At 41.9% G+C, this 15,844-nt stretch overlaps 1 protein-coding gene across 4 annotated transcripts in view; it reads right to left on the bottom strand.

Annotated features, from left to right (window-relative positions):
• Positions 1-15,844, bottom strand: part of ADARB1 (adenosine deaminase RNA specific B1) — an 86,498-nt gene that overhangs the window by 47,853 nt on the left and 22,801 nt on the right. For 3 of the 4 annotated variants that reach the window (XM_072873939.1, XM_072873938.1, XM_072873941.1), the window contains one exon: positions 14,349-14,385. The exons of the other annotated variant lie outside the window; for it this stretch is intronic. The gene's annotated coding sequence lies outside the window, so the exon portion shown is untranslated. The remainder of the gene's footprint in view (positions 1-14,348; positions 14,386-15,844) is intronic. 4 annotated transcript variants of the gene reach the window in all.

Below are 15,844 nucleotides of genomic sequence, written 5' to 3' on the forward strand. Positions count from 1 at the left end.
GGTCACATATGCCAGATCTGATGAGGGAACTGATTCTCACCACTGGTACATCACTACTGGTACCAGTAAAAATACCTGGGTGCTGTGGCTGGGAAGAAGAGAGGCACGGCCATGTCTTAAAGAGGATACTGCCAGGAATGGTAGTGCCTTGTGAAACCAAGAGCTGAGGCTGCAGCTGGAAGGGACGGGGAGAACGGGGTGGGAAGCAGAGGTCATTTGTGCCTTCAAAAGCATGGGAACACTGGAAGGTAGGTGGCATAAAAGATGACGCTTGGTTTCACGGTCCTGGCACAATTTACAGAACTAAAGTATTTGCTCTATTATATTATGTTTTGCCCTTCCCTTAGTGACAACACACATCTGTGTCTCTCATCCAGCTGCCAATGTCAAATATTTAGGAACGTCAATGCTTTGCGACTTCTGTAAGCATCAGCACTGGTGGAAATCAGACAACAGAGTCAAAAGTTATCGAGAAGAGGAACCATATAAACCAACATGGTCACTTGATAAGGTTGACACAATAAAATCAACACTCATTTTAACATAGCCAAATGCCTGCTCCGTAACAGTGAATTTGTTCCATCCCTCTTCCCACCTCTTGTGGGAAAAATCTAGCTTTAATTCCACTCTATTTTAAAACTGTAGTCAGCTTTAGCTAGTAAACAAAAGGCAGAACTTTGCACTGATGTTCTTAATGCACAGAATGCACACTATAATAATCCGAGTGCATAATATGTAGTTACCAAGTTTTGCAAAAAGAAACTAGCCATTCCACCCCTATTCATTATTTTAGTAGACACCTGATGCAAAGCATGCAAAAGCATGGTGCAAATCCAGAGTCCAGGTCTAAACACCAAACATAATGAACTGCATTGTTCTATTTTGCTCTTTTTTAAGGCAACTTGGTTTTATCTTTGCTAACATAAGAAGAAAAAAAAAAAATCCCACAAAAACTTCCATCCAAGAATGGAAACAAATAATACAGCTACTTGCTCAACAGCAGTATAACCCACGGGGATGATGCACGTGCAGCCCTCCTCCAGCACAGCAGCCACAGAAGCAGCGTTAATCACCCCTGTAAGTCCAAACAGCTGGCTGAACCATCGATCTACTGATCAACACACTCAAACTTCATCGCTGATCTGCCAGGAGATGACTTCGGGACAGGATAACTGCATGACTTGTCTGGTGAAACTGTCACTTCAAAACCAGGTTTTGGTAAAACTGCAACCACTGGCACATAGGTAATTAAAATGGAAATGTTAAATGTGTATATCAGAAACATCAAGAAACTTGTAGTCCGAAAAAAAACAAACAGATACTAAAAAATGAAGAATGATGTTAAAATATACATATAGATATGTAAGTTTGCAACTTTCACATCCATGTTAAATATCACTATTCAGCAATTTAAAACAATGAAATATCTTTATCCTCAACTAAACCAATCCTCAGCACACTATTATTTGCAATCTTCACAGCTTACTTTTCACAGCAGAAGCTAAGCAGCCCTTACTGAAAATGTAAAATGTGCCTTTAGCAATCATTACACTCATTAATGCTATGCCTCTAATAGTAGAATGAGAAAGAAATATATCTCTCTGTTTGTCACCATTTCACACACAGTTTCAAATACAAAGCCCACATGCCTGCAGATATCCTGAATTTTCTACCACCACCACAAAATGTTTATGATCATTCCAGTTTGTGACCTGAACAAGTGTCTTTGCTCAAGCAAGATGATTCCTTTTCACTCCCCAACCCTGTCTGGAGAAGACACCGACTTAAGTAACCAAGAGGATTCTGCACAAGCAGGGAGGAGAGGCAGTGACAAAAGATGCAAAACACACACTTCTGAGCACAATGAAGCTGTTCAGATTCCCCACTAGCCAGCCAGCATAAACTCAAGCAGATCGTAAAAATACGACAAGGAAGCCAAGCAGTAAAATTCCCTGCTAATTTTGTCACCAGCAGTGCAGAATTTCAAGGGGCACAGAGCTAAAATACCTGACGCACACATATTACTTCTCCTGAGACTCCCAGGAGCACCTAAAACAAATCACAGAATTTCCATAACTTTGGGTTTTTTTAAATCCAAAGACTATGTACAAATGACTACATAAACTCCATCTCACATGCATCAAAGCTTTAGGTAAACTGTGAGTTTCCGAGTGGCAATCTCTCTTCCATGCCCCTGTCATCATTCACCTTGTGTACTACAACCTCCCCGCTGGTCCATAACAAAACCTGTTTTCCAGGTAACATGTGCATATTCAAAGAGCTTCTTAGACTATCACTTCCCGCCTGCATACACGTACATGCACTCATCCTCTACGCAGCGGGTTGCTCTCCTTCCTCCATCCGTTTCACTTCGCAGAAGCCTTATGCGGTTCTTCACGCCCAGCCCAGCTCCACCACCACTCCATACGGCTGTGAGACCAGTTTGAACTTCACGCCACAGAGACATCAGCCGTGACTGTCCCACCAGGCTTTTGTGTGAGCACTATCACACCAGGAACGAGCTCCCTGTAAGTACCCAGAAAGCTGTAATATTATCCTCTCAAATCCTACCCCAAAGCTCTCTCCTGCTGCAATGCCCAACAGTCCTAGAAACTGCTACCCCGGAGCAGGTCTGTGAGCCCACGTCGCATTGCTGACCTTGCATCACCATTTAACATATGATTTATGTTTCCTCCCACTCCACTAAAACTGATAGGCTTCACCCCGTAAGATGCTCGTGCCTCATTTGACACAGCACGAGACAGCTCCAACTCCAATGCAAACCCCTTTAGCATCAGAGGACCACTGACATACTTTAGCTGTTCCTAAAAATTTAGCTCAGACAAATTCCTTGTCTGAGCTAAAAAACTCATGGTGACCTCAGGGGGATGCAGAGCTTCCCATCACGTTGTATCCCAGCTGCAGGCTACAGCAGCCACAATCCTGGCTACTTCACTTTGGGCTGGCTCGCAGAGTCCCCATCTCCTGACAGCATCTGTCCCAGTGCAATAATGGGGGAACAAACCAACCAGTAACTAAAGTTGCCATAAACCAGCGTGTTTTACTAAGCAGAGTAAAACAAACAAGTCACCTCAATCACTCTTCCTTTAGACAGAGTTTAGGAGTCAGAAAAGCCTTTCAAACATACAAGTGGGAGCTGATCAGAGTTCCCTTTCTTTCCGACTTCAACAGCCTCTGGATTTCATTCATACACCAAAATACAGCATACTGTGCTGAACGCTGCTTAATACTGAAAGAATTACCAGCCTTTTCACTGCAGGTGATTGTGTTGCTATGCTAGTCTGTTAAGCTGAACAAGAAATTGCAAGCGTGTGTATTATTTAACGTTGGCAAGTATGTGTTTTATTGCCTTTCTTGCAGTACCACCTGTCCCTAGACCCACCGTCACCAGGGGCTGGAGCAGCAATGCTTGCGTCAATGCCAAGTATACAAGTGCCAGCAATAACCAACGAACAACAGAAATACCAAGGAAGAAGAGATGAGTGAGACAACTGGGAAGGGAAAATAGTTCTTTTCCAGAGAAAGTCAAAAGAAACGCCTACAGCGTGAAGACAACTACTTTCCCGTAGAATGTGCATGCCCAAGGGTGCAGCGGGAAGAAAGGAGGACAGGACACCCAGACGCCTTACTTTGCTTTTTGTTGGAGTGCTACACAAATGAAGAGCCAGAAACACCCAGCTGTTGAGATTTCCCCAGTCCCAGTTGGGAAGCAACAGACTGTGGAAAGAAGACACCACTTCAGAAAATCTGAGACGTTGTCCTAGTGCGTACTCTGAACACGAGCACAACACGTTCAAGAGGACCTCTGCCACCAGCCAGGCTCCCTGCAACGCAACAGCTCAAGGCAGGCTACCGTCAGACGGGCAGGATCACACCCCTGTCCGATCCAGGTCCCCATAAGACCTGGAAATGCCTGGCTCATCAATTTTTAATGACAAAGCATGCCATGCTTCCACTGCGGCAGCACTGGCTTGGGCATCTCTCTCGCACCTGGTCACCATCCTCACTAAAGCAGATGGACAGAGGGAAGGGAGAGGATCATGCAAATCACATAAGCCTTTTTCCTTAAAGAGATTAGAAATTTGAGCAGCACTTTTGCTAAACAGGCTACTTTTATTTGCTCTATAAAAGCTGCTTAAATTTGCTTTCCTATTACCATAGACAAAGCCTGATTCCAAATCTAATTAATTCTGTACTATCAATAAGGCTATAACTCCTGGCATACTAATATTACCATCAACCAGATTATCTATTATGTGTATTATGGACAGTATTATGCACAGTTATGTATAGCAGTTAAGAGGAAACATTTCTCTACAGTAACAGAAGCAGCAACACTCATTCTGTGTAGATACACAGCGCAGATACCACAGTCAACATACATTTAAAATCCAGCTGTGCCTGGATTTTCTACTGTGAAAATGTATAAAAATTGTGTCTACAAAAGGTGAAATTTTTTTGTGGGCTACAAAAATGCATTATCATGAAAGCACCGGTATTTTATTTCATCGTGATGATGCATATTTCATGACAAGCAAGCATGGACCAACAAGGCATTTTGGAATCAGAATCGAACTCCGAAAGCTCCTTGGTGTTACAGGCCTGTTTTACGCCATGCTGACTTCGGGAAAGGGAGGCTCGCTTGGTTTCAAACGACCCCTGCCAGTACCGTATATTGTACGTGTGTACACGGTACATCATGTAAACTCGATGTACTTACTAACCACATCTGGGGTTTGAAAACATACAACTGAAGTAAGTGTGAAGGCTTAATACACTTTCCCTTGAACTGATTAGCAAAGACAACAAAAACAAAGTAATAAATAATAAATCCTTTTAACTATTAATTGAAACCAAAGCATATTTATTCTTTAAAAAGCAAGCATTTCAAATATGTTTGAAAAAAGTGAGATGCTTCTAAAAGTACTGTATTCCAAAAGATGTTATGTTTTCCAAGCTTGTGAGTATCAGTTCAGGATAAATTTTCCTTGAAAATAAATTAGTTAATTATTAGAGAAAGGACCTGGAAGGTTGTTGAAAAATTAATTTTCCTTTTAGGTAAAGATTCTTCTCAGAGTTATTTATTTCAATGTGTACGAAACAGTAAAATAAAATACACCCAAGACAATAAAATGCTTTAAAGGCTTTAGGCAGTTCAGGTATTCCTAAAGACCACAGGTAGCTTCACATCAAATTTAAAAAGTCTGCACCACCACCACATACACATAACTGAATAAAGATTAAAAGCGTGAGCAGGTGGCTGGGAAATTCTTATCCGTGACCAGAGTCAAGTGCAACTATCACTGTGCCAGGCCAGAGAGATTTTGGGCGAGTGAGAGCTGATGCCAGTATCAGGTCCAAGCCTGAATTAGAAGAAATCCAGGAAGAGGTTAGCTCTCCTGTTGATTTATCGCCCTCAGAAGCGTGACGCCAGCGGTGTCATCCCTCACAGCCCAGACGGAGCGTCGCCGCTGTCCTCACAAGCCCCCTTGTCAAAACTCACATTTGCTGCTGCCCAGACTCGGAGGGAGGGCAGGAAAATGAGCCAGGTCTGCAGCTCAGGCCGGCAGCTGGCACAGCAGCTGCCTTGCTCTGTGCTGTTACTCGGATGGGGCTTAAAGCTTAAGTATTTCTTAAGATAAGCTTTTATACGGCTGCTGACTCTAAACACAAGCCTTGGTGCTTTGCTAGGCAGGCTCAGACCTGGCTTAATTTTTCCATTAGTTTTAGCCTTGGTGACTATTTTTGAAGCACAGCATAAAGAGACTTTTTTCCCCTCCCAGGAAAAAAAAAAAAGACCCAAAACAACAAATAACCAATGCTCTTACTGAAGTACTAGAGCTGCTACGGAAACATTTTACTGTACTGCCACATTTGTATTATATAGCACCAGCATAACCCCAGTGTAACAAGAGGAAATTAGTTGACTGTAATTAACAGGACTTGTAAATACCTGTCACCTTATTTAGCCCATCAAACTGGCTCCAGTTACTCCCGCAGCACCACGGCTTGCTCAAGGACAAAAGACTTGGACGATTCCTGGTTGAATTACTACAGAGGTGATCAGCGAGCTACCTGAGCTGGGCCAGAAGTGAGAAATTCTGGCTGCCGTACCCGGGATAACCCTCCCGAGGAGCGGGGTTATCAGCCTGGGCTCAGCACCACGTCCCCACAGCTGAACGTCCTGTTCCTCCAGCCTGAAGCAGAGGAAAAGCAAGCTCCTGTCTGCTAAAAGCAAAGGTAAACCGAACTCCAGTTGCATAAATATTTGCAAAAATTAATGTAGACTGTTGGTGGCACCACTGAAGTTTATAAGAGACAGAATTTACACAGATCTGGGGTTTTTTTTAAATTTAAATAAGTGCGCTAAACAGATTTTGGAAGCATCAATTAAGAGGAACAGTCAGGAAGAAGGATGGTTGACAGAAGAGCTGTAAGGCACATAAGAGATGCGATGCTAGAGTAATAAAATAATGCAGCCAAACGACACTAAGCTGTCTGTCCACATTTTCTCATGAAGCATTTGCATCTTTTTAAGGTTTAACCATATGTATTTAAGAGTTAGGCTAAATATATTCTTGGCGTATAATGAATGACCACATTCTTTCCCAATCCTTTCCTTATAAAAAAATACGCTCGAGAAAAATCAGCAGTGCTCAGCACTTCCCTCCAGCACCCAGGACTGCAACAGCAGATTACTCCTGTGTTGCTCTCCTCGCTGACCTGCTCTTTCGCAGAAGTCACCTAGCACAGACCCCAGGCTAGTAAGCCCAGCCAAGCTTGGCCGACAGCCTACCAAGCCTGCGTCTCTGCCCCATGCTTTCCCATGCTTTGGCTCCCTAGACATCGTGCTGCAGGCACTGAAACTCGCCCTGCATGGAGTGGAAAGGGTTCAGGAGAGCGTATCAGGTTGGATTGTGCCACCTACGTGATCCCATCACTACATTTCAACTCAAGAATGCGCATTTCCACTGCGTACAAAGCCATGCACACCATCTTCCCAAGCAGGGAAGAGGTAGAAAAATAACTACTAACATATATATATAATATTTTAATATACTAACAGATACAGATTCTTGGTTCACGGACTCCACAAGCATCCATAGTCTCCTCCCTTTGCTGGGCAAACAACTGCTCAACTGATCTAGACTGACCCTACTTGGCCCTACACTAAAACTAGGCTAGGATTTTACTTTGATGCCTAAAGCAAAGAAGTACACTTGAAGTCTCTTTTAGAGCACCACGGGTGGGAAGCTATGCTGGGAAGCTGTGTATTTTTTGTTACAACTACCCTATCCCAAGCACATCACTACAGCAAGAAGACTGTGCATTTTATAGAAGTAAGATATCACTGATTTCCATTACAACTATCTTCTAACAACCACCCTCTTAAAGTCAAAAATACTTTGAAGAGAATGAATTAGATGTACTTATTAACAAAGTCCAAATAACACCTACTTTTCCTAGCAAATAACATTCAAACAGTACGTATAACATGTAGGAGACAGTACTTAGCTGGGGCAGAGAGAATGAACTTCTCAGCACTTTTTCTACACATATTAATTAGGAGACTAATCTTCCAAACTTGCTCCCACTGTAACCCATGGATTCTTTTTATTTTTTTATTTTTCACCTGGCTTCCAGAGGTACAGGATGAGGTAGTAAAAAAAAGATTTTTAAAAGCCCTTCCATATAAAATAGTGCCCATGTATGGTTTCAGAAATTGGGGGTAGATTTTTTCAGAAAAAGGACTCTGAACCCAGGCTGCTCACTACAGAAAAGAGCTTCCTCTCTTGCCAAGGCATGCTTGACTACCTCTGAAATCATTAATAATTCAGTTATCATTTCACTTCGAAGAAGGAACAGCATTTTTGACTTCTTTGACCTTCCAAACTTTTATTCGAGCAGCTTTCATAATGCAGCAAAACTGCAATAATAAACTCATTCACTGCCTGTAAATAATCCATTTAGCAACAGACATCCAGAAACCTCTGGGGTCCTACAGACGCTAAGTCTCTGCACTGCTTCACCTCGGACAGCAGGTGTGAGTAAACTCTCGAGTTTTACTCCTAAAAACTTGCTCTGGGATAAGTGACACAACTAGAGTAACACTCTCCAAGAGCACTGGAAAAACTTTTATTTTGAGGAAAAAAAAGTAAGAATAAACGAAAAAGCTTAATTGCTGCTCAGAGATTTACAGGGCTTTAAAAAATAACAATAAAGAATAATGGACATAAATATTAGTTAACTGGTTTGGGTCAGTGCATATACAGCATTTCGTATGTGGAATAGGACCGTGGAGAAAACCTGCTCCTTTGCTGCATGAACAGTTCTCTCTCAGGTATACTGCTAAAATAAATTCAGGTTTCAACTGTACTATGCTGGTGTAGTAGAGGGGATTTTTGCTTTTAACATGGAGCGACAAACCAAAATCCAGCTGTTAGCTAAATACACTCGCCGAAGGCAAGTGATTCTGCATAGCAGCACACCCTGCAATACTTAGACCACAAGCAGTACTGCAAAAACCTTTCCTTTTCTAAATGCATTACATGCCAGCCATATCAAACAAGAAAACAACATCTAAATGTATTCTAATTTAAGTGGAGTAATGAAGAAGTACAGTATATTTACACTTTTAACTCTCTCCTGTTTTTGAAGTCTCTATTTTCCATAGAGTATTTCCAAAGATAGGAAGAACACCAGAAGTACTTCAAAATGTACTAGCCAAAACAACAGTATTTGCTTTTATTTCCCCAAGAGACTACTTGAAAGATTTTTAACTAAATGCTGGCTATAGCAACTACACACTACACAAGTACAAAGAGAGATATAACTAGCGTTTCTTTTGTTTGAATATTCTGTGTATTCACTGCACACAAAAAAAAGTTGTGAAGGACTCCTCACAGCTATCTTGGTTTACCCTCATCATTGAGGAAAAACCAGATATACCTTGAAAGGAAAATTTAGCAGCTACCCAATGTTTTATGTTAAGAGAGAATGTCATACATTCAAAAAACCATAACCTGACCGATGAAACAAAACTATTATTAGAAGGGAGGAGAAGTCAGAAAGCTGCAGCTTTAGAGAAGTTTCATATTTGTTAAAAAGTACTCTCCTTCCAAACTTTGAAAGCTAAGTGAAATAAAATGTTGGGAGATGTTCAAGGATTCCGTCCAAAACGTTTCTTTTGCTGTATAAATCCAAACAGAAAACACGGACTTTGCACTTAGCAATACAGGTTCAAACTTCACCTGAAAACTTCTACACTTACACCCCCCCCCCAGTACTTCGTTTTGACTGTACAGCAATTAAAACACTACCTTTCCGCTCCGATCGTTTCTTCCTCCTCCGTTTACAGCGCCGCCGGACCGTGCTGAAGAGGGTCCCCATGCCGAGAGCCGCGGCTAGAAGAGATGCCATGCACACACCTACAGTCCACCACCACCAGCCCAGCTCACCAGCCTGCTGCACCCCCTCGCCCCCTCCTAATAGCGATGTATTCCCGAAAGGAGGGTTACCCCTGCGTTGCCTTGCTCTTTCTTCACCTAGCCGAGGCCCGTTCCTTGAACCGCAGGATGTGCCGCACAGTCCGATGAACAAAGATGAACAAACGCTGCAGCTTGTCCCTACCCGCCGCAAGAGGCACATGTGACAATTAACCCTTTGGTAAGTGAAAGGGGCAAGGAAGGACAGTTTTCTTAAAGGACGGTATTGAAGACATCCTCACAACTGGGTGTGGAAAGGCAAATTTATTTTTATTTTGTTATTAAAAAAGGAGGGCAGCTCTTTGGTGTGGCTTCAGCCTTATACATATCTCAGAAACAAGGGGAGATGTAAGCAAGGAAATGTTTATACATCCTAGTGCATGAAACCAAGATGCCTTCAGCATCCTTTATAATCGCTTCTCCTGTTCCTATGCATGTCATACATTGCCTAGAAATGCACAAAATACATCTGTGAACAGCAGGAATACACAAATATGCAAATCTCAAAAAGCAATGTCTTAGTCACACATTTTCCATACGAGGGTTCGTATGCCTGGTCTTACCGAGACTTCCCAATGTCAACATTAACTGTAGCATTTTCCAGCCTTTTTATAAACAAAAAAGCAACATGTGACAGTATGGGATACTGTGATATTATCCTGTTTCCCCAACTTGAGCAACCAACTGAACACACGTTTATCCTGTGGATCCTGTGAATCAGCAGCACAGACTGGGGGTTGCAGCTATCCTTTACTCCTGCCTGCAGATTAAACCTCGCAGGGTAGAAAACATCTTCCAGCAGGGGGTGTTTGCAGGTGCAAGCTCCACAGGTTTCTTCACGACTTCTCTGACAACTCGCCTCCACCTGCTCTCAGACCTTAATTTCTCATTATATCGGGCCTTGGCTCTTTGGAAGACAGCACACGATCAAATCTGGATAAACTCTGGTGGATGACTTACATGGACCACTTACATTTGACAACTAGCCAGGCTGGCATTTTTGGAAAAACATTGCCACTGGCATCTTAAATTAGCAGTACCAAACCAAAACCAACACACTCAAGCTCACCGCTGGGATTGGGTTGACCTGCTAACAAGGAGCCCTACCTCTCCACCTCCTGCTCCCTCTGCTGGCACTTGTTCTCCAGATCCTAGGTAACAGTTTTTTCATCTCCAGTCTGTGATGGAAAGCTTCTGAGATTGAGTTAACTTGTTGACTGAAATTATTTCTGCAGGAAGCCTAAGTGCTAAGGGCTTCAAACTTCCCCGCTTACTTCAGAGGAACTGAAGTTCTACCGCAGCATCTATGTTAATGGACACTGCTTCACCGAGGATGAAGAAATATCAACAGGACCATTCGTGCTCAGTTTACACAATTTAAAAAGAACTTGCCATGGTGGAACAAGCCACCAATGCCACGGTCACACTACCACGTGTTCACCACCATCAAGAAGCCCAGGAGGAAGTGAGTCCCATCATCATCTAAGACCCACTCCCCAAACCAGTCTTCCCTGGGACAATAGGGTGTGATCTTCCTTTGCAGCAGACATAAGGTCAGGCGTTTTCCTATGCTTCCAGCATCTCTCCTTTCTTTACTAAATACTGCCCACTTGGGCTCACAGACCAGAGGCACGCTCTGGATTAACATTGCAACATTTCTCCTTTCATGGTAACGAGAAATAGCCTTATTTAAAAGTGACGATAGTCTGACATCAGGCCCTGCAATGCTACGTCCCAATGGGTCTACACAGTCATGGCAAGATTGAGGTGGACATCAAGGAAAGCCCAGTGAAGCCCACAGCTCCAGTGTCAGCTTGGGCACTAGCTGAGCATGGGCAGAGCGCTTTCCCATCTGACCAGACCTAATTTAAGACTGAAGTTAGCGGTTCTGTGCCTCACTAATTAACAGTTTCAGGCCAAATTTGACATTTAAATCCACATGAAGCTGTACATGACGGGGAAAGGACAAGGAGGGTGAGGTATCTACATCTACACGGCCTTGAAGGAAAAGCACCATTGATACACAGAAAGAAGGGAAAAAACACTCCTTGGGGGAATGGGAATTCATTCCATTCCTTTGAGCAAACAGCATACTTTGTAAAAAGCAAAAAAGCAGCCCGTGAAACCTGAGCTCTTTACCATTAATTCTTCCAGCTGTTGAAACTTTCACCACCTTGCTCTCACCACAGGTGAGAAAGATGGACATAGCAATGTGTATTTCCTCCTTCCCTTTCAGGGAAGAGTTGCTGCATTAGGTATTGAAAGTTCAAAAGTGTTTCTGCCTTCAACAGTTAATTTATCTGCCCTAACTGGCCACAGATTTGGTTCACAGGAGTTGGTGTAAAGACTGAAGAAAGACTCCTCCGGCTCACCCCTGTAGCTCTCCTCTCCAAAGCAGCTCCTACCCTACTGACTGCAGCTCCCCAAAGCAAAACACCTCTGGGGTATGAGAATCAGGAAGAAGATCTGAGGTAATTTTAGCTTGAAGAATGACAGCTTTCAATAGAGAAAAAAGTCTTTAAAATCTGACTAATGACTAAGGAACGTACACAGTGCACTTGGGAGAGAAACTTAGTGACCTACTGCATTCATTTGCAGTTGGCACATTAACAACAGTTTTAGGAAATAAAAAATATGCAATCTGTAATATGCATGAGATTCAATATTCAATATCCGAAAATACATTGCAAAGTCTGCATGATTAGAACAAAGCAGGTTAAAAGCTGAATGCAAAGAGCCAAGTGCCACACACCGGAGCAAAAGCGCGGCATTCAGTTTTAACGTGTACCTTGGAAGCAGTAAATCCCGTAACATCTTGTATTTCACAGATTCGATGCCCACACAGGCATCACAGAGAAACTGGACTGCCTTCTCTCCAAAGAAAAAGCAATTCCCAGGGGGAATTCGATTATATACCTACACATCTCAAATACTTCCATCTCACCTGCATCACTGAATTAGGAACACAGAGACACTAAACAACGAAGGTGTCCTCCATCAAAACCCCAGAGGTAAACTAACCCAAGTGAGACCAGAGGCTACACAGCAAGACTGATGGAAAAGTTCAGTAGCTTCTCAATTCCCTCCTCTACTACCTAGATCACCAGAACAAAGCCAGCCTAGGTTTCTGTGGATTTATGGCTTGTGATAGACGGGGTTTTGTGGCTACGGGTTTGCAAGTTCCACCTGGAGACGCTGTGGCATCTACAGTCCCTTCCCGGCTAGGTTCCCTAGCACCAGGAGGCTCGAGGCCGTGCTGCAGCCCTTCTGCGAGACACAGCACTTAGCAAGTGTCTCCTTCACCTGGCACTCTTCACAAAACTCACAGGAATAATCTACCATGTCTTTAGGTACCCACCAGACTCAATTCCAATCAGGTAAGTTGGAAAGCTGCTGGGGAAAGGAGAAAGAGGACAAAAAAAAGAGTTTGATCACAGAACACAAAAGAAACTCACTACTACTTTTTTTTTTTAATATATTGCATTAAAATCTCTATGCACCAAAAACATCCTTGCAAATCTCATTTACTTACAGATTTGGCCACTATTATCAGCTTACTTTATACACTCTTTGAAGAAATAGTCACACACCATATTTTGTAAGCACTCAGTGATTTTTTTTTCCCCACATGCAATTTGTGTACTTCTCAAGCACAAGGATGGCATTACAGGCCAACAGCAAGTTTTCCTTCAAGTTTTGTGTACTGCAGCAAGAATGAATATAAATTAGCAGCAACCGCTAGAATTTGTACAGGCTAATTACAGCCTGAGCATTTGCTCAGCACAGCAAATCAAAGCACAAAGCTGCCGGCTGCCCACCAGGAACCCCAAGAGCTGCGATACCATATGCCTCAGCTTGCAGTTCAACTCCTCAGGTGCTTAGATCTGCTCCAACAGCACCATCTACTGTTATGCTACATAAATAATTGATTCTACATCTATTGCTCCCTTGACCAAGGAAGTCTAGAGTCCAGCTCCAACTTAGAAATAACTTACGATGTTTGCTGATTTATTCTACTGTAAACTCTTTTGGAACATATATTTATTATGAAGTTTGGTATCCTTTGTCTGTATCCTTCTTACTGGCTCACTTTAAGGACTGAACATCTAATTTTTAACGTACGTTATTTCTGAAGGACTCCTCAAATACCCATGACTGTCAGAAATGTATTTAAGATGTGCTTCCAAGGAAAAAGTGGTAACCATTCAGAGAAGAAAACTGAGCAGCCTAGATCTCCCAGTAAGTAACATCAGTATTTTCATCATCATTTAGAAGATAATAGATACAGCTACCCAGTGGTGCTAAGGAAAATAATGTCTAATTGAAAGAAAATCTAAAATAGTTTTAAAGGAGGTTAAAAAAAGTCTCAAAGTTATTTTATAAAAAGAAAAAAAAAAGTGCCACGCAGGTAAGGTGATGTTTGGCGTTAGGAGACAGACTTATGAATTGGACATATTTCCCTTTCCCACCACAATCAGTTATGAAGCTCGGCTCAAACTCTCAAGTTCTACATGCCAGCTTTGCATATGTATTTTATTAATATGGATTGGATACAAATTTGTAGTCAGAAGGGTACATAATTTTTTGTAACATGTACATCAACTTGATACAGTTCAATATTTCTTAACAATATTTCCTCTGTTTTCAAACTGTACTGATCCAATATCTTTGAAGGGCTTTAGTGTGCAAACATAAACAAAAGTTATATATAAAATAATAAATAAAGTTTTAAATAACTCTTTAAATACATTAAGATGAATTCTCTCCTCCAAGTTACGATCTGAATGCATCAATCGGAAAACAAAGAATCTCACTAGATATTTGCAAATATGGTCTGCTTACCTTTTTAACTATTAGAGACACATGCTGATACTGCAACCTGCAAAAACAGGAAACACAGTTAGTAGTTTTTTCTTTTACAAATTTAAGTGCATTACAAATGGCAACTCCTGACCTTAAAAGGAACAAATTTCTGATTCTGTAAGAATAAATAGTCCATACTGCATATACACAGTCACAGAGCCAACTCCCTTGTAACCTCAGCAAAGGGAGGGGGAGGAACAATTCTGGACATTCCTGGTTGGGTGCGGGGAGAAATCAAGACTGAAGCTGCTTAGTACTTGGGGCCAGGAGAAACATCGAGAGGTACAAACAGCTACTTAGCAGAACCCAATCTACAATCTCTGCACCTTCTAGCAGAAAGGGTCAGCAAAATATTTGGCCAGTAATGGCTTAAAACTAAAATCAACTTCTGTGTTATCACAGCCAATTTACCCTGCAAGCAAATCTGAAGTTGTCATCTTGTTAGAATTTTTTTTTTTTAAATTTAGATCTTAAATTTTATTTTTAGTGGTTGATTTTAATCCATATAAACAACACTTCACACTACAACCCCCTTTTCAAGCACCAGTTTCTTGATGCTACTGGCATCAGCTTGCATTCTCCTGAAGTGCCTGCAAAACTGGAAAATCCCTCAGCTAACCAGCAGCAGGGTAGGAAAGAAATGGCAGATGTAGGGTAAGAAGGATACCGGATAACGGGACAGACTAATGCTACAAGAAATTTTCTTTTATTTCCATAAATACATATAAATTGCACGGCTGTTCAATCAGGAACAGATGGTTCTATTTTTACAGATAGCCTCCTAGTTATAAGAAAATATTTACGTGACTTTATCAATGTGAAGATACACTATTCTAAAATGGTTCAGCAAATCACAGAAGCTATTTCCAAAACAACACTGTTCCGGCCAAGTGGCTACATTCTGCAAAAACACCCACGCAGTCAGAATGGGGACATCACCTGTACCTGTAAAGGATTTTGGTATCTGCACCTTGAAAAGACAAAAACTCTCTGCTGTTACACTGCCCACAAGAGGGTGCTGGCACCCTACAAAAACTTTCACCAAATTTAAGTTATGCAGCATGCACAGCACAGCTATGGACAATACAAACTGATGGATGCATATATCATATCTTAAATTGTTTTGGTCAAAGAGATTTTCTCAAAGACATTTCAACTTCCCAACACTTCATGGTGGCATTTTCCAATAATCCAGAAAAATACGCCAATAATATACTCGTCTTAGTATGAAGTAGTAAAAATGCCTAGAAAGCTCAAAGCAGTCTCAGCTGAAGTCAGCTTCCCACACTGCAATGGACTATACTCAAGCCCACCAAATGGGGATACAGTATTTACAGCATGATGATTTACCATTTCCTTTAATATTTTTCCCAACCTAGGAGCCCCATATCCACAACAAAAACTCTTCCAAACAGTTGGAATATGAGCTATAAACTATATGTGATGTGAAATTCCAGTATTTGTGGCAACATCCA

Source organism: Ciconia boyciana, chromosome 10, assembly GCF_034638445.1.
Source record: "Ciconia boyciana chromosome 10, ASM3463844v1, whole genome shotgun sequence".
NCBI lineage: Eukaryota > Metazoa > Chordata > Aves > Ciconiiformes > Ciconiidae > Ciconia > Ciconia boyciana.